The following is a 20844-nucleotide window of genomic DNA, read 5'->3' as shown; positions in this document are numbered from 1 at the left end:
TTATTGAAATAAAATTAAACATTATTAAAATTTTGTTATAATTATAAGCGATTGCTATTTCTAAAAATAAATAAATTTCATAAAATTTATATTATTTTATATTCATTTGAAATATTAAAAAAACTTCTCGCTTTAAAGTAACCATGATATGAGTTATAAATGCAATAAAATTTTATACAAAAAATAATATTTATTTGTTGACGAATAATATAAAAGGTTTACATTTCTAAATAACATATATTTATATATGGTGTGTAAAAAAAAAGAAAAGAAGAAAAATAATTTATATTTTTAATATAAAAAGGCAACCGCACACAGTGTTCCCAAGCGGTCACCCATCCAAGTACTGACTGTGCCCAATGTTGCTTAACTTCGGTGATCGGACGAGAACCGGTGTTTTCAACGTGGTATGGCTGTTGCCAGTAATAAATGAAAATTTTTACAAATATATATTTTTCATAAATATCATTAATATTAAAGTATATTATTAAAATTTTCAATGAAGTAATCAATTTAAATATATACTTATTTATTATACCATATATTTTAAATAAAAATGCAACCGCACACAGTATTCTCAAGTGGCCACCCATCCGTGGTACTGACTGTGGCAAATGTTTCTTAACTATTATTTTATAAAATATTTATACAAAAAATAATTTACTCTTATCAAATATTAATTTGTGGCCTGTATTAAGGCCTATGTTATTTTCATTTTTTAGCAAAAATAATGAAATATTTCAATATATTATTAAAGTAACAGATCATTTCTTTTTTGGTGCTGCTTTTTTAATTTTTGTAGGAGATGATTTGGCAACAGAAGCTTTCTTAGCTTTTGGTGCTTTCGGTTTACGAGCAGGGCTACTTTTGGCAGCGGATTTTGTACTTTTTGCTGGTTTTGCTTTAACTGGTGCTTTTTTTGATGCCGCTGATGATTTTGCAGTAACTTTTTTAGCAGCAGTTGATGATGATGGAGTCGCTTTTTTTGCTTTAGGCTTTTTGGCTGCCAATGATGTAGTTGTGGCTTTCTTTTCTTTTGGTGCCCGTTTACTTTTAGCACTCTTTGCTGAACCTTTTGCTCCACTTTCTTTTTTGGATACTTTTGATTTAGCTGAAGAATTAGATGAAGCGGAAGCAGCCAATTTGAATGAACCAGATGCACCTTTACCTTTAGTTTGTACCAAGGCTCCCTCAGTTACAGCAGCTTTTAAATATTTTTTAATAAATGGTGAAATTTTATCAGAATCCACTTTATAATTTGCAGCTAAATATTTTTTAATTGCTTGTAATGATGAACCACCACGTTCTTTTAAATTTTTAATTGCGTTAACAACCATTTCTGATGTACGTGGATGTGTTGGTTTTGAATGTTGTTTTGTACGTTTAGCACCAGAAGCTGTTGCTTTTTTTGTTGGTGTTGTAGAAGCAGCAGTAACCGCAGTTGCTGCAACAGCTGTAGAATTTTCTTCGGCCATATTTTTTTACTTTATAAAAATAATGTATTTATTATAAATATTTAAATGATAAAATATAATAATTCTATCAAATAAAAAATAAAGGTTTTCAATTATATCATTATTCACAATAATATAAGTCCCTATGTAAGTCAAAGTACCATGTAGAAAACACATAAAAATTAAATAGTATTTCTAATTTACTGTCGTAGTAAACATGATTTATTTTTTCAATTTCTATAATATATAAAATAATAAATTATAAATTTAATAATAATATTTATTTTATAAATTAAAATATATTTAATTTTTTTATTAACAATTATTAATAAACATAGTTTAATATTAATTATTTCAATCATACAAAACAATAATATTTTTAAGGTAAACTTAAAAAGTATATATTTTTATTTTTTATTTAATATCGATTTATTATAAATTATTAGTATATAAATAATTAAAAAATTTAATATATAAATATATATATTATAGTATAAGATTTCATTTTTAGAAAAACTTTTTTTGTCAATAATGAAAACGTATTATTATGAAATGTGTTAATCGAACATTGACAAAATATATTTCATTAGAAAATACTTTTATTTATGCATTAATATCAATAATTAACTATTAAATTAATTTTTTCATAATTATATAAAGAAATTTTATACTGATATAAGTATTTATATATTATAATATTTATTTTAAATATAAAAAAATTTATGACAAAATATATTATTAGAGTATTTGTTGAGATTAATATAAGATTATTTTAAATAAGAATTAATTTATATAATTATTAAAATATTATTAATTTTATGTTATGTAATTTTAATAAAAATAAATAATAATAATAATAAATATACAAATTTTTTAACAATTTAAATTTTATATGATCTAAATAATTTTGTTAAGTACGATATGAGAAATCATTGTAAGCTTCGTTAAGAAACTTTGTAATATAAAATAATAATAATAATATTAAATATATAAATAAATAAAATAAATTTGATATATATTTTTAGTTCATTCTGTGTATAAATCAAAGGATACCGAATAATTGGTAACGGATGCGATATATTATAGTATCGAGTATTAAAACATAATATATAAATTTATCTTGTTATTCAAATTTTTTGTTACTTAACTTATGTATTTAGAAAATTTATAATATTATTTATATAATTGACATAAAATCTTATAAATTGAAATTTTATTAATATGTATCAAAAGAAGAGAGTAACGTATTGATATAATATCAAAGGATACTGATTATTTAAATAACGAATACGTCATATATTGTTTGTGTAACGAAGTTCACTTGGCCATCTAGTTTAAAATAACATTTTCAATAGAAAGTTTATATGCTTTTTTTTTTTTTTTTCTTTAATTATTAAAAAAATAAATTGAAATTTAATTCAATCAAATTTTATAATAATTTTAAAAAAATTTTTCCTTTTAAAAAATTTTAAAAAATATTTTGTGATGTTGTGATAATATGTATTAATACAAGTGCATCCTGATACTTTTATCTCTAGTAAAGGTATGAGTATCATGAACAGTTTTGTTATCTAATGATATTATTTTGATAATATTTTGTGTATATTCTTATAATATTTTGTCTAAATATCATCATAATACAATATTATTTTGATAATATTTTATGAATATTCTTATAATATGTTACCTAAATGTCATCATAATATGATGAATTATTTCCATAATAACATATAAAAAAAGAAAAAAAAAAAAAGAATCATTAATTTATAATTATTTAAATTGATTCTTTAAAAAAATATTATAATATATTATTTATAAAAATAATTTTTACTCTTATTTTAAATAAATTTGTGGCCTTTTATTAAAAGGCCTATGATCGATGTATTATTATTATAAAAATTAATGCAATGTTTTTAATTTATGCTTTCTTTTCAGTTTTCTTTGGTAATAACACTGCTTGAATGTTTGGTAATACACCACCTTGAGCAATTGTTACACCAGATAATAATTTATTTAATTCTTCATCATTACGAATTGCCAATTGTAAATGACGTGGAATGATACGTGTTTTTTTGTTATCACGGGCAGCATTACCAGCTAACTCGAGAACTTCTGCAGCCAAATATTCCATAACAGCAGCCAAATATACTGGGGCACCAGCACCTACTCGTTCAGCATAATTTCCTTTTCGTAATAATCTGTGAATTCTTCCAACAGGAAATTGTAATCCTGCTCGGCTTGATCTTGACTTTGCCTTTCCCTTTACTTTACCACCTTTACCTCGTCCAGACATAGCGAATAAATTTATTTAATTAATATTTTTTTTTGTAAATATAATCACACAGATGTGTACGTTACGGGGATTGTAACATAAATGTTTAAAATGTTATTTGGGTATTTTAATTTATAATATTTATAAAATATAAAACTTTAAAAATAAACCAATCACCTTATAGTATTATTTTTAGCCAATCAGAGAGTAGTATTCATTTTTATTGTTATATCCATCTTCGCGTATATAATACGCTAGTTGTATACACGACACGCTCATACATATACTGACTGGTGTTCTGTAACTATCTGTGTATATTAATTGTTTGTAACAATGCCACCAAAAACAAGTGGAAAAGCAGCAAAAAAAGCTGGCAAAGCTCAAAAAAATATATCAAAGAGTGATAAGAAAAAGAAGAGGAAGCGCAAGGAATCATATGCAATTTACATTTACAAAGTATTAAAACAAGTGCATCCTGATACTGGTATCTCTAGTAAAGCTATGAGTATCATGAACAGTTTTGTTAATGATATTTTTGAACGTATTGCTGCTGAAGCATCACGTTTAGCACATTATAATAAACGTTCAACAATCACAAGTCGGGAAATTCAAACCGCAGTTCGATTATTATTACCTGGTGAATTGGCAAAGCACGCTGTTAGTGAAGGTACTAAAGCTGTTACAAAATATACAAGTTCAAAATAAATAAATCGAAAATATTATTTAATTGATAACATAAAAATACATCAACATATAAAAACGGCTCTCTTTTTAAGAGAGCCATCAAATTTTTTAAATAAGAGTAAATTATTTTTATATATACAAAAAAATAAAATAAACAATTATTAATATCATATTTAATATAAAATTTTATATATTAATAGCTTGAATATATCTATTATTAGTATATCAATATTATTAATTTTAAATATAATAAAGGATATCGCGGAATATATATCGTAAATCAGTGTAATGCAAATGCATTACATTACCTTTATTATTTTCATTTTACATTTACTACTTGTTTATGTACGCTTATAATTATTAGAAAAATATTTTTAATAATTTTAAAAAATAAATGAAATAATAAAAATTTAATAATAAATTATTTATTGAAAGTATAAAAAATGGTATAGCAAAATCTTTATTTTCTTTGATTAAGGCGAAATGTTTTATTAGTTATAAATTCGATAATCTCCTATCGATACTTGTTACTCTTAACTTGTATATATAAAAAATATAATAGTATATTAATTTATAATAAAATTTTTTCAAAAATTCAATAAGTTATTGTAAAATAAAATAGATAATATACAAATTATAATTTATTATTGCAGATATATTACAATAAAAAAAAAAAAATAAATAAAAATATTTGGTAATGTATGTTATAAACAAAATAATTTGTTGTAAACAAATTATATAATATGTTATATTTATTAACAAATTTATTTACTCTTATATAAATAAAATTAGTGGCTTCCCAAAAAGGAAAGCCTGTTTAAATTTATCGGATGTATTAAATATTCTTTAATAAATTTACTAAATATTTTAAGTAAATTATTATATTTTCTTAACCTCCAAAACCATACAAAGTACGACCTTGTCGTTTTAATGCATATACAACATCCATAGCTGTAACTGTTTTACGTTTTGCGTGTTCAGTATATGTAACAGCATCCCGAATAACATTTTCAAGGAATACTTTAAGTACACCACGTGTTTCTTCATAAATTAAACCAGAGATACGTTTTACTCCACCTCGTCGTGCTAAACGACGAATTGCAGGTTTTGTAATACCTTGGATATTATCACGCAAAACTTTTCTATGACGTTTTGCACCCCCTTTTCCAAGACCCTTTCCACCTTTTCCTCTGCCAGTCATTTTAATAAAAAATTATTTACAATATTTTAACGAACGGATAACACGTGTGTTAACCTCACAAGTATTGTAATGTATGTGAGCGCCGGTACAATTGTGCCTTTTTATATAAAGCATTAAAGATTTTTTAAGCCACGCCTATACAATTTGATTAGTCCATACTCTGATAGCTATCCAATAGGATATGACAACAAAAATTTTGAAATTTCATATAAATATAAATACAACACATTTATTTCGCATTTAAACATTTGACTTTGTAGTATCAAATTGTCGAATATAATTTTTAAAATTGTGTGTTTTTTTGTAAAAACATTATTATTTGAAAATGGCTAGAACCAAGCAAACTGCACGTAAATCAACTGGTGGTAAAGCACCAAGAAAACAATTAGCAACGAAAGCTGCACGTAAAAGTGCACCAGCAACTGGTGGAGTAAAAAAACCACACAGATATCGTCCTGGTACAGTAGCTTTACGAGAAATTCGTCGTTATCAAAAAAGTACTGAATTGTTAATTCGTAAATTACCATTCCAACGTTTAGTACGTGAAATTGCACAAGATTTTAAAACCGATTTACGTTTCCAAAGTTCAGCTGTTATGGCATTACAAGAAGCTAGTGAAGCCTATTTAGTAGGTTTATTTGAAGATACCAATTTATGCGCAATTCATGCAAAGCGTGTTACAATTATGCCTAAGGATATACAATTGGCAAGACGTATTCGTGGAGAACGTGCATAAGCGTTTTAAATGACAATTTAAAAAAAAAAAAACAAATAAGAAATATTTTCGGTCCTATATATAGGACCAACATATATTATTAAATAAGAGTATATTATTTTTATTAAAAAATATATATATATATATATATATAAATTATTGAAATAAAATTAAACATTATTAAAATTTTGTTATAATTATAAGCGATTGCTATTTCTAAAAATAAATAAATTTCATAAAATTTATATTATTTTATATTCATTTGAAATATTAAAAAAACTTCTCGCTTTAAAGTAACCATGATATGAGTTATAAATGCAATAAAATTTTATACAAAAAATAATATTTATTTGTTGACGAATAATATAAAAGGTTTACATTTCTAAATAACATATATTTATATATGGTGTGTAAAAAAAAAGAAAAGAAGAAAAATAATTTATATTTTTAATATAAAAAGGCAACCGCACACAGTGTTCCCAAGCGGTCACCCATCCAAGTACTGACTGTGCCCAATGTTGCTTAACTTCGGTGATCGGACGAGAACCGGTGTTTTCAACGTGGTATGGCTGTTGCCAGTAATAAATGAAAATTTTTACAAATATATATTTTTCATAAATATCATTAATATTAAAGTATATTATTAAAATTTTCAATGAAGTAATCAATTTAAATATATACTTATTTATTATACCATATATTTTAAATAAAAATGCAACCGCACACAGTATTCTCAAGTGGCCACCCATCCGTGGTACTGACTGTGGCAAATGTTTCTTAACTATTATTTTATAAAATATTTATACAAAAAATAATTTACTCTTATCAAATATTAATTTGTGGCCTGTATTAAGGCCTATGTTATTTTCATTTTTTAGCAAAAATAATGAAATATTTCAATATATTATTAAAGTAACAGATCATTTCTTTTTTGGTGCTGCTTTTTTAATTTTTGTAGGAGATGATTTGGCAACAGAAGCTTTCTTAGCTTTTGGTGCTTTCGGTTTACGAGCAGGGCTACTTTTGGCAGCGGATTTTGTACTTTTTGCTGGTTTTGCTTTAACTGGTGCTTTTTTTGATGCCGCTGATGATTTTGCAGTAACTTTTTTAGCAGCAGTTGATGATGATGGAGTCGCTTTTTTTGCTTTAGGCTTTTTGGCTGCCAATGATGTAGTTGTGGCTTTCTTTTCTTTTGGTGCCCGTTTACTTTTAGCACTCTTTGCTGAACCTTTTGCTCCACTTTCTTTTTTGGATACTTTTGATTTAGCTGAAGAATTAGATGAAGCGGAAGCAGCCAATTTGAATGAACCAGATGCACCTTTACCTTTAGTTTGTACCAAGGCTCCCTCAGTTACAGCAGCTTTTAAATATTTTTTAATAAATGGTGAAATTTTATCAGAATCCACTTTATAATTTGCAGCTAAATATTTTTTAATTGCTTGTAATGATGAACCACCACGTTCTTTTAAATTTTTAATTGCGTTAACAACCATTTCTGATGTACGTGGATGTGTTGGTTTTGAATGTTGTTTTGTACGTTTAGCACCAGAAGCTGTTGCTTTTTTTGTTGGTGTTGTAGAAGCAGCAGTAACCGCAGTTGCTGCAACAGCTGTAGAATTTTCTTCGGCCATATTTTTTTACTTTATAAAAATAATGTATTTATTATAAATATTTAAATGATAAAATATAATAATTCTATCAAATAAAAAATAAAGGTTTTCAATTATATCGTTATTCACAATAATATAAGTCCCTATGTAAGTCAAAGTACCATGTAGAAAACACATAAAAATTAAATAGTATTTCTAATTTACTGTCGTAGTAAACATGATTTATTTTTTCAATTTCTATAATATATAAAATAATAAATTATAAATTTAATAATAATATTTATTTTATAAATTAAAATATATTTAATTTTTTTATTAACAATTATTAATAAACATAGTTTAATATTAATTATTTCAATCATACAAAACAATAATATTTTTAAGGTAAACTTAAAAAGTATATATTTTTATTTTTTATTTAATATCGATTTATTATAAATTATTAGTATATAAATAATTAAAAAATTTAATATATAAATATATATATTATAGTATAAGATTTCATTTTTAGAAAAACTTTTTTTGTCAATAATGAAAACGTATTATTATGAAATGTGTTAATCGAACATTGACAAAATATATTTCATTAGAAAATACTTTTATTTATGCATTAATATCAATAATTAACTATTAAATTAATTTTTTCATAATTATATAAAGAAATTTTATACTGATATAAGTATTTATATATTATAATATTTATTTTAAATATAAAAAAATTTATGACAAAATATATTATTAGAGTATTTGTTGAGATTAATATAAGATTATTTTAAATAAGAATTAATTTATATAATTATTAAAATATTATTAATTTTATGTTATGTAATTTTAATAAAAATAAATAATAATAATAATAAATATACAAATTTTTTAACAATTTAAATTTTATATGATCTAAATAATTTTGTTAAGTACGATATGAGAAATCATTGTAAGCTTCGTTAAGAAACTTTGTAATATAAAATAATAATAATAATATTAAATATATAAATAAATAAAATAAATTTGATATATATTTTTAGTTCATTCTGTGTATAAATCAAAGGATACCGAATAATTGGTAACGGATGCGATATATTATAGTATCGAGTATTAAAACATAATATATAAATTTATCTTGTTATTCAAATTTTTTGTTACTTAACTTATGTATTTAGAAAATTTATAATATTATTTATATAATTGACATAAAATCTTATAAATTGAAATTTTATTAATATGTATCAAAAGAAGAGAGTAACGTATTGATATAATATCAAAGGATACTGATTATTTAAATAACGAATACGTCATATATTGTTTGTGTAACGAAGTTCACTTGGCCATCTAGTTTAAAATAACATTTTCAATAGAAAGTTTATATGCTTTTTTTTTTTTTTTTCTTTAATTATTAAAAAAATAAATTGAAATTTAATTCAATCAAATTTTATAATAATTTTAAAAAAATTTTTCCTTTTAAAAAATATTTTGTGATGTTGTGATAATATGTATTAATACAAGTGCATCCTGATACTTTTATCTCTAGTAAAGGTATGAGTATCATGAACAGTTTTGTTATCTAATGATATTATTTTGATAATATTTTGTGTATATTCTTATAATATTTTGTCTAAATATCATCATAATACAATATTATTTTGATAATATTTTATGAATATTCTTATAATATGTTACCTAAATGTCATCATAATATGATGAATTATTTCCATAATAACATATAAAAAAAGAAAAAAAAAAAAAGAATCATTAATTTATAATTATTTAAATTGATTCTTTAAAAAAATATTATAATATATTATTTATAAAAATAATTTTTACTCTTATTTTAAATAAATTTGTGGCCTTTTATTAAAAGGCCTATGATCGATGTATTATTATTATAAAAATTAATGCAATGTTTTTAATTTATGCTTTCTTTTCAGTTTTCTTTGGTAATAACACTGCTTGAATGTTTGGTAATACACCACCTTGAGCAATTGTTACACCAGATAATAATTTATTTAATTCTTCATCATTACGAATTGCCAATTGTAAATGACGTGGAATGATACGTGTTTTTTTGTTATCACGGGCAGCATTACCAGCTAACTCGAGAACTTCTGCAGCCAAATATTCCATAACAGCAGCCAAATATACTGGGGCACCAGCACCTACTCGTTCAGCATAATTTCCTTTTCGTAATAATCTGTGAATTCTTCCAACAGGAAATTGTAATCCTGCTCGGCTTGATCTTGACTTTGCCTTTCCCTTTACTTTACCACCTTTACCTCGTCCAGACATAGCGAATAAATTTATTTAATTAATATTTTTTTTTGTAAATATAATCACACAGATGTGTACGTTACGGGGATTGTAACATAAATGTTTAAAATGTTATTTGGGTATTTTAATTTATAATATTTATAAAATATAAAACTTTAAAAATAAACCAATCACCTTATAGTATTATTTTTAGCCAATCAGAGAGTAGTATTCATTTTTATTGTTATATCCATCTTCGCGTATATAATACGCTAGTTGTATACACGACACGCTCATACATATACTGACTGGTGTTCTGTAACTATCTGTGTATATTAATTGTTTGTAACAATGCCACCAAAAACAAGTGGAAAAGCAGCAAAAAAAGCTGGCAAAGCTCAAAAAAATATATCAAAGAGGGATAAGAAAAAGAAGAGGAAGCGCAAGGAATCATATGCAATTTACATTTACAAAGTATTAAAACAAGTGCATCCTGATACTGGTATCTCTAGTAAAGCTATGAGTATCATGAACAGTTTTGTTAATGATATTTTTGAACGTATTGCTGCTGAAGCATCACGTTTAGCACATTATAATAAACGTTCAACAATCACAAGTCGGGAAATTCAAACCGCAGTTCGATTATTATTACCTGGTGAATTGGCAAAGCACGCTGTTAGTGAAGGTACTAAAGCTGTTACAAAATATACAAGTTCAAAATAAATAAATCGAAAATATTATTTAATTGATAACATAAAAATACATCAACATATAAAAACGGCTCTCTTTTTAAGAGAGCCATCAAATTTTTTAAATAAGAGTAAATTATTTTTATATATACAAAAAAATAAAATAAACAATTATTAATATCATATTTAATATAAAATTTTATATATTAATAGCTTGAATATATCTATTATTAGTATATCAATATTATTAATTTTAAATATAATAAAGGATATCGCGGAATATATATCGTAAATCAGTGTAATGCAAATGCATTACATTACCTTTATTATTTTCATTTTACATTTACTACTTGTTTATGTACGCTTATAATTATTAGAAAAATATTTTTAATAATTTTAAAAAATAAATGAAATAATAAAAATTTAATAATAAATTATTTATTGAAAGTATAAAAAATGGTATAGCAAAATCTTTATTTTCTTTGATTAAGGCGAAATGTTTTATTAGTTATAAATTCGATAATCTCCTATCGATACTTGTTACTCTTAACTTGTATATATAAAAAATATAATAGTATATTAATTTATAATAAAATTTTTTCAAAAATTCAATAAGTTATTGTAAAATAAAATAGATAATATACAAATTATAATTTATTATTGCAGATATATTACAATAAAAAAAAAAAAATAAATAAAAATATTTGGTAATGTATGTTATAAACAAAATAATTTGTTGTAAACAAATTATATAATATGTTATATTTATTAAGAAATTTATTTACTCTTATATAAATAAAATTAGTGGCTTCCCAAAAAGGAAAGCCTGTTTAAATTTATCGGATGTATTAAATATTCTTTAATAAATTTACTAAATATTTTAAGTAAATTATTATATTTTCTTAACCTCCAAAACCATACAAAGTACGACCTTGTCGTTTTAATGCATATACAACATCCATAGCTGTAACTGTTTTACGTTTTGCGTGTTCAGTATATGTAACAGCATCCCGAATAACATTTTCAAGGAATACTTTAAGTACACCACGTGTTTCTTCATAAATTAAACCAGAGATACGTTTTACTCCACCTCGTCGTGCTAAACGACGAATTGCAGGTTTTGTAATACCTTGGATATTATCACGCAAAACTTTTCTATGACGTTTTGCACCCCCTTTTCCAAGACCCTTTCCACCTTTTCCTCTGCCAGTCATTTTAATAAAAAATTATTTACAATATTTTAACGAACGGATAACACGTGTGTTAACCTCACAAGTATTGTAATGTATGTGAGCGCCGGTACAATTGTGCCTTTTTATATAAAGCATTAAAGATTTTTTAAGCCACGCCTATACAATTTGATTAGTCCATACTCTGATAGCTATCCAATAGGATATGACAACAAAAATTTTGAAATTTCATATAAATATAAATACAACACATTTATTTCGCATTTAAACATTTGACTTTGTAGTATCAAATTGTCGAATATAATTTTTAAAATTGTGTGTTTTTTTGTAAAAACATTATTATTTGAAAATGGCTAGAACCAAGCAAACTGCACGTAAATCAACTGGTGGTAAAGCACCAAGAAAACAATTAGCAACGAAAGCTGCACGTAAAAGTGCACCAGCAACTGGTGGAGTAAAAAAACCACACAGATATCGTCCTGGTACAGTAGCTTTACGAGAAATTCGTCGTTATCAAAAAAGTACTGAATTGTTAATTCGTAAATTACCATTCCAACGTTTAGTACGTGAAATTGCACAAGATTTTAAAACCGATTTACGTTTCCAAAGTTCAGCTGTTATGGCATTACAAGAAGCTAGTGAAGCCTATTTAGTAGGTTTATTTGAAGATACCAATTTATGCGCAATTCATGCAAAGCGTGTTACAATTATGCCTAAGGATATACAATTGGCAAGACGTATTCGTGGAGAACGTGCATAAGCGTTTTAAATGACAATTTAAAAAAAAAAAAACAAATAAGAAATATTTTCGGTCCTATATATAGGACCAACATATATTATTAAATAAGAGTATATTATTTTTATTAAAAAATATATATATATATATATATATAAATTATTGAAATAAAATTAAACATTATTAAAATTTTGTTATAATTATAAGCGATTGCTATTTCTAAAAATAAATAAATTTCATAAAATTTATATTATTTTATATTCATTTGAAATATTAAAAAAACTTCTCGCTTTAAAGTAACCATGATATGAGTTATAAATGCAATAAAATTTTATACAAAAAATAATATTTATTTGTTGACGAATAATATAAAAGGTTTACATTTCTAAATAACATATATTTATATATGGTGTGTAAAAAAAAAGAAAAGAAGAAAAATAATTTATATTTTTAATATAAAAAGGCAACCGCACACAGTGTTCCCAAGCGGTCACCCATCCAAGTACTGACTGTGCCCAATGTTGCTTAACTTCGGTGATCGGACGAGAACCGGTGTTTTCAACGTGGTATGGCTGTTGCCAGTAATAAATGAAAATTTTTACAAATATATATTTTTCATAAATATCATTAATATTAAAGTATATTATTAAAATTTTCAATGAAGTAATCAATTTAAATATATACTTATTTATTATACCATATATTTTAAATAAAAATGCAACCGCACACAGTATTCTCAAGTGGCCACCCATCCGTGGTACTGACTGTGGCAAATGTTTCTTAACTATTATTTTATAAAATATTTATACAAAAAATAATTTACTCTTATCAAATATTAATTTGTGGCCTGTATTAAGGCCTATGTTATTTTCATTTTTTAGCAAAAATAATGAAATATTTCAATATATTATTAAAGTAACAGATCATTTCTTTTTTGGTGCTGCTTTTTTAATTTTTGTAGGAGATGATTTGGCAACAGAAGCTTTCTTAGCTTTTGGTGCTTTCGGTTTACGAGCAGGGCTACTTTTGGCAGCGGATTTTGTACTTTTTGCTGGTTTTGCTTTAACTGGTGCTTTTTTTGATGCCGCTGATGATTTTGCAGTAACTTTTTTAGCAGCAGTTGATGATGATGGAGTCGCTTTTTTTGCTTTAGGCTTTTTGGCTGCCAATGATGTAGTTGTGGCTTTCTTTTCTTTTGGTGCCCGTTTACTTTTAGCACTCTTTGCTGAACCTTTTGCTCCACTTTCTTTTTTGGATACTTTTGATTTAGCTGAAGAATTAGATGAAGCGGAAGCAGCCAATTTGAATGAACCAGATGCACCTTTACCTTTAGTTTGTACCAAGGCTCCCTCAGTTACAGCAGCTTTTAAATATTTTTTAATAAATGGTGAAATTTTATCAGAATCCACTTTATAATTTGCAGCTAAATATTTTTTAATTGCTTGTAATGATGAACCACCACGTTCTTTTAAATTTTTAATTGCGTTAACAACCATTTCTGATGTACGTGGATGTGTTGGTTTTGAATGTTGTTTTGTACGTTTAGCACCAGAAGCTGTTGCTTTTTTTGTTGGTGTTGTAGAAGCAGCAGTAACCGCAGTTGCTGCAACAGCTGTAGAATTTTCTTCGGCCATATTTTTTTACTTTATAAAAATAATGTATTTATTATAAATATTTAAATGATAAAATATAATAATTCTATCAAATAAAAAATAAAGGTTTTCAATTATATCATTATTCACAATAATATAAGTCCCTATGTAAGTCAAAGTACCATGTAGAAAACACATAAAAATTAAATAGTATTTCTAATTTACTGTCGTAGTAAACATGATTTATTTTTTCAATTTCTATAATATATAAAATAATAAATTATAAATTTAATAATAATATTTATTTTATAAATTAAAATATATTTAATTTTTTTATTAACAATTATTAATAAACATAGTTTAATATTAATTATTTCAATCATACAAAACAATAATATTTTTAAGGTAAACTTAAAAAGTATATATTTTTATTTTTTATTTAATATCGATTTATTATAAATTATTAGTATATAAATAATTAAAAAATTTAATATATAAATATATATATTATAGTATAAGATTTCATTTTTAGAAAAACTTTTTTTGTCAATAATGAAAACGTATTATTATGAAATGTGTTAATCGAACATTGACAAAATATATTTCATTAGAAAATACTTTTATTTATGCATTAATATCAATAATTAACTATTAAATTAATTTTTTCATAATTATATAAAGAAATTTTATACTGATATAAGTATTTATATATTATAATATTTATTTTAAATATAAAAAAATTTATGACAAAATATATTATTAGAGTATTTGTTGAGATTAATATAAGATTATTTTAAATAAGAATTAATTTATATAATTATTAAAATATTATTAATTTTATGTTATGTAATTTTAATAAAAATAAATAATAATAATAATAAATATACAAATTTTTTAACAATTTAAATTTTATATGATCTAAATAATTTTGTTAAGTACGATATGAGAAATCATTGTAAGCTTCGTTAAGAAACTTTGTAATATAAAATAATAATAATAATATTAAATATATAAATAAATAAAATAAATTTGATATATATTTTTAGTTCATTCTGTGTATAAATCAAAGGATACCGAATAATTGGTAACGGATGCGATATATTATAGTATCGAGTATTAAAACATAATATATAAATTTATCTTGTTATTCAAATTTTTTGTTACTTAACTTATGTATTTAGAAAATTTATAATATTATTTATATAATTGACATAAAATCTTATAAATTGAAATTTTATTAATTGTATCAAAAGAAGAGAGTAACGTATTGATATAATATCAAAGGATACTGATTATTTAAATAACGAATACGTCATATATTGTTTGTGTAACGAAGTTCACTTGGCCATCTAGTTTAAAATAACATTTTCAATAGAAAGTTTATATGCTTTGTTTTTTTTTTTTCTTTAATTATTAAAAAAATAAATTGAAATTTAATTCAATCAAATTTTATAATAATTTTAAAAAAATTTTTCCTTTTAAAAAATATTTTGTGATGTTGTGATAATATGTATTAATACAAGTGCATCCTGATACTTTTATCTCTAGTAAAGGTATGAGTATCATGAACAGTTTTGTTATCTAATGATATTATTTTGATAATATTTTGTGTATATTCTTATAATATTTTGTCTAAATATCATCATAATACAATATTATTTTGATAATATTTTATGAATATTCTTATAATATGTTACCTAAATGTCATCATAATATGATGAATTATTTCCATAATAACATATAAAAAAAGAAAAAAAAAAAAAGAATCATTAATTTATAATTATTTAAATTGATTCTTTAAAAAAATATTATAATATATTATTTATAAAAATAATTTTTACTCTTATTTTAAATAAATTTGTGGCCTTTTATTAAAAGGCCTATGATCGATGTATTATTATTATAAAAATTAATGCAATGTTTTTAATTTATGCTTTCTTTTCAGTTTTCTTTGGTAATAACACTGCTTGAATGTTTGGTAATACACCACCTTGAGCAATTGTTACACCAGATAATAATTTATTTAATTCTTCATCATTACGAATTGCCAATTGTAAATGACGTGGAATGATACGTGTTTTTTTGTTATCACGGGCAGCATTACCAGCTAACTCGAGAACTTCTGCAGCCAAATATTCCATAACAGCAGCCAAATATACTGGGGCACCAGCACCTACTCGTTCAGCATAATTTCCTTTTCGTAATAATCTGTGAATTCTTCCAACAGGAAATTGTAATCCTGCTCGGCTTGATCTTGACTTTGCCTTTCCCTTTACTTTACCACCTTTACCTCGTCCAGACATAGCGAATAAATTTATTTAATTAATATTTTTTTTTGTAAATATAATCACACAGATGTGTACGTTACGGGGATTGTAACATAAATGTTTAAAATGTTATTTGGGTATTTTAATTTATAATATTTATAAAATATAAAACTTTAAAAATAAACCAATCACCTTATAGTATTATTTTTAGCCAATCAGAGAGTAGTATTCATTTTTATTGTTATATCCATCTTCGCGTATATAATACGCTAGTTGTATACACGACACGCTCATACATATACTGACTGGTGTTCTGTAACTATCTGTGTATATTAATTGTTTGTAACAATGCCACCAAAAACAAGTGGAAAAGCAGCAAAAAAAGCTGGCAAAGCTCAAAAAAATATATCAAAGAGTGATAAGAAAAAGAAGAGGAAGCGCAAGGAATCATATGCAATTTACATTTACAAAGTATTAAAACAAGTGCATCCTGATACTGGTATCTCTAGTAAAGCTATGAGTATCATGAACAGTTTTGTTAATGATATTTTTGAACGTATTGCTGCTGAAGCATCACGTTTAGCACATTATAATAAACGTTCAACAATCACAAGTCGGGAAATTCAAACCGCAGTTCGATTATTATTACCTGGTGAATTGGCAAAGCACGCTGTTAGTGAAGGTACTAAAGCTGTTACAAAATATACAAGTTCAAAATAAATAAATCGAAAATATTATTTAATTGATAACATAAAAATACATCAACATATAAAAACGGCTCTCTTTTTAAGAGAGCCATCAAATTTTTTAAATAAGAGTAAATTATTTTTATATATACAAAAAAATAAAATAAACAATTATTAATATCATATTTAATATAAAATTTTATATATTAATAGCTTGAATATATCTATTATTAGTATATCAATATTATTAATTTTAAATATAATAAAGGATATCGCGGAATATATATCGTAAATCAGTGTAATGCAAATGCATTACATTACCTTTATTATTTTCATTTTACATTTACTACTTGTTTATGTACGCTTATAATTATTAGAAAAATATTTTTAATAATTTTAAAAAATAAATGAAATAATAAAAATTTAATAATAAATTATTTATTGAAAGTATAAAAAATGGTATAGCAAAATCTTTATTTTCTTTGATTAAGGCGAAATGTTTTATTAGTTATAAATTCGATAATCTCCTATCGATACTTGTTACTCTTAACTTGTATATATAAAAAATATAATAGTATATTAATTTATAATAAAATTTTTTCAAAAATTCAATAAGTTATTGTAAAATAAAATAGATAATATACAAATTATAATTTATTATTGCAGATATATTACAATAAAAAAAAAAAAAATAAATAAAAATATTTGGTAATGTATGTTATAAACAAAATAATTTGTTGTAAACAAATTATATAATATGTTATATTTATTAACAAATTTATTTACTCTTATATAAATAAAATTAGTGGCTTCCCAAAAAGGAAAGCCTGTTTAAATTTATCGGATGTATTAAATATTCTTTAATAAATTTACTAAATATTTTAAGTAAATTATTATATTTTCTTAACCTCCAAAACCATACAAAGTACGACCTTGTCGTTTTAATGCATATACAACATCCATAGCTGTAACTGTTTTACGTTTTGCGTGTTCAGTATATGTAACAGCATCCCGAATAACATTTTCAAGGAATACTTTAAGTACACCACGTGTTTCTTCATAAATTAAACCAGAGATACGTTTTACTCCACCTCGTCGTGCTAAACGACGAATTGCAGGTTTTGTAATACCTTGGATATTATCACGCAAAACTTTTCTATGACGTTTTGCACCCCCTTTTCCAAGACCCTTTCCACCTTTTCCTCTGCCAGTCATTTTAATAAAAAATTATTTACAATATTTTAACGAACGGATAACACGTGTGTTAACCTCACAAGTATTGTAATGTATGTGAGCGCCGGTACAATTGTGCCTTTTTATATAAAGCATTAAAGATTTTTTAAGCCACGCCTATACAATTTGATTAGTCCATACTCTGATAGCTATCCAATAGGATATGACAACAAAAATTTTGAAATTTCATATAAATATAAATACAACACATTTATTTCGCATTTAAACATTTGACTTTGTAGTATCAAATTGTCGAATATAATTTTTAAAATTGTGTGTTTTTTTGTAAAAACATTATTATTTGAAAATGGCTAGAACCAAGCAAACTGCACGTAAATCAACTGGTGGTAAAGCACCAAGAAAACAATTAGCAACGAAAGCTGCACGTAAAAGTGCACCAGCAACTGGTGGAGTAAAAAAACCACACAGATATCGTCCTGGTACAGTAGCTTTACGAGAAATTCGTCGTTATCAAAAAAGTACTGAATTGTTAATTCGTAAATTACCATTCCAACGTTTAGTACGTGAAATTGCACAAGATTTTAAAACCGATTTACGTTTCCAAAGTTCAGCTGTTATGGCATTACAAGAAGCTAGTGAAGCCTATTTAGTAGGTTTATTTGAAGATACCAATTTATGCGCAATTCATGCAAAGCGTGTTACAATTATGCCTAAGGATATACAATTGGCAAGACGTATTCGTGGAGAACGTGCATAAGCGTTTTAAATGACAATTTAAAAAAAAAAAAACAAATAAGAAATATTTTCGGTCCTATATATAGGACCAACATATATTATTAAATAAGAGTATATTATTTTTATTAAAAAATATATATATATATATATATATAAATTATTGAAATAAAATTAAACATTATTAAAATTTTGTTATAATTATAAGCGATTGCTATTTCTAAAAATAAATAAATTTCATAAAATTTATATTATTTTATATTCATTTGAAATATTAAAAAAACTTCTCGCTTTAAAGTAACCATGATATGAGTTATAAATGCAATAAAATTTTATACAAAAAATAATATTTATTTGTTGACGAATAATATAAAAGGTTTACATTTCTAAATAACATATATTTATATATGGTGTGTAAAAAAAAAGAAAAGAAGAAAAATAATTTATATTTTTAATATAAAAAGGCAACCGCACACAGTGTTCCCAAGCGGTCACCCATCCAAGTACTGACTGTGCCCAATGTTGCTTAACTTCGGTGATCGGACGAGAACCGGTGTTTTCAACGTGGTATGGCTGTTGCCAGTAATAAATGAAAATTTTTACAAATATATATTTTTCATAAATATCATTAATATTAAAGTATATTATTAAAATTTTCAATGAAGTAATCAATTTAAATATATACTTATTTATTATACCATATATTTTAAATAAAAATGCAACCGCACACAGTATTCTCAAGTGGCCACCCATCCGTGGTACTGACTGTGGCAAATGTTTCTTAACTATTATTTTATAAAATATTTATACAAAAAATAATTTACTCTTATCAAATATTAATTTGTGGCCTGTATTAAGGCCTATGTTATTTTCATTTTTTAGCAAAAATAATGAAATATTTCAATATATTATTAAAGTAACAGATCATTTCTTTTTTGGTGCTGCTTTTTTAATTTTTGTAGGAGATGATTTGGCAACAGAAGCTTTCTTAGCTTTTGGTGCTTTCGGTTTACGAGCAGGGCTACTTTTGGCAGCGGATTTTGTACTTTTTGCTGGTTTTGCTTTAACTGGTGCTTTTTTTGATGCCGCTGATGATTTTGCAGTAACTTTTTTAGCAGCAGTTGATGATGATGGAGTCGCTTTTTTTGCTTTAGGCTTTTTGGCTGCCAATGATGTAGTTGTGGCTTTCTTTTCTTTTGGTGCCCGTTTACTTTTAGCACTCTTTGCTGAACCTTTTGCTCCACTTTCTTTTTTGGATACTTTTGATTTAGCTGAAGAATTAGATGAAGCGGAAGCAGCCAATTTGAATGAACCAGATGCACCTTTACCTTTAGTTTGTACCAAGGCTCCCTCAGTTACAGCAGCTTTTAAATATTTTTTAATAAATGGTGAAATTTTATCAGAATCCACTTTATAATTTGCAGCTAAATATTTTTTAATTGCTTGTAATGATGAACCACCACGTTCTTTTAAATTTTTAATTGCGTTAACAACCATTTCTGATGTACGTGGATGTGTTGGTTTTGAATGTTGTTTTGTACGTTTAGCACCAGAAGCTGTTGCTTTTTTTGTTGGTGT

General features: G+C 24.4%; 4 non-coding genes across 4 annotated transcripts; all 4 read right to left on the bottom strand.

The window, feature by feature from the left end:
* Positions 1 to 302: 302 nt before the first annotated feature.
* LOC123304404 lies at positions 303 to 421 on the bottom strand. Its single transcript, XR_006536428.1, has one exon. It is a non-coding gene; the product is annotated as a 5S ribosomal RNA (ribosomal RNA).
* Positions 422 to 6784: 6363 nt separating this feature from the next.
* LOC123304403 lies at positions 6785 to 6903 on the bottom strand. Its single transcript, XR_006536427.1, has one exon. It is a non-coding gene; the product is annotated as a 5S ribosomal RNA (ribosomal RNA).
* A 6353-nt stretch (positions 6904 to 13256) lies between these two features.
* On the bottom strand, positions 13257 to 13375 carry LOC123304402. Its single transcript, XR_006536426.1, has one exon. It is a non-coding gene; the product is annotated as a 5S ribosomal RNA (ribosomal RNA).
* Positions 13376 to 19728: 6353 nt separating this feature from the next.
* On the bottom strand, positions 19729 to 19847 carry LOC123304401. Its single transcript, XR_006536425.1, has one exon. It is a non-coding gene; the product is annotated as a 5S ribosomal RNA (ribosomal RNA).
* Positions 19848 to 20844: the final 997 nt, after the last annotated feature.

The sequence above is a fragment of the Chrysoperla carnea genome (genome assembly GCF_905475395.1).
Source record: "Chrysoperla carnea chromosome X unlocalized genomic scaffold, inChrCarn1.1 SUPER_X_unloc_49, whole genome shotgun sequence".
In the NCBI taxonomy this organism is placed as follows: Eukaryota; Metazoa; Arthropoda; class Insecta; order Neuroptera; family Chrysopidae; genus Chrysoperla; species Chrysoperla carnea.
Note: the sequence above shows the minus strand (reverse complement) of the source record. Positions and strands in the feature narration are given on the sequence as shown.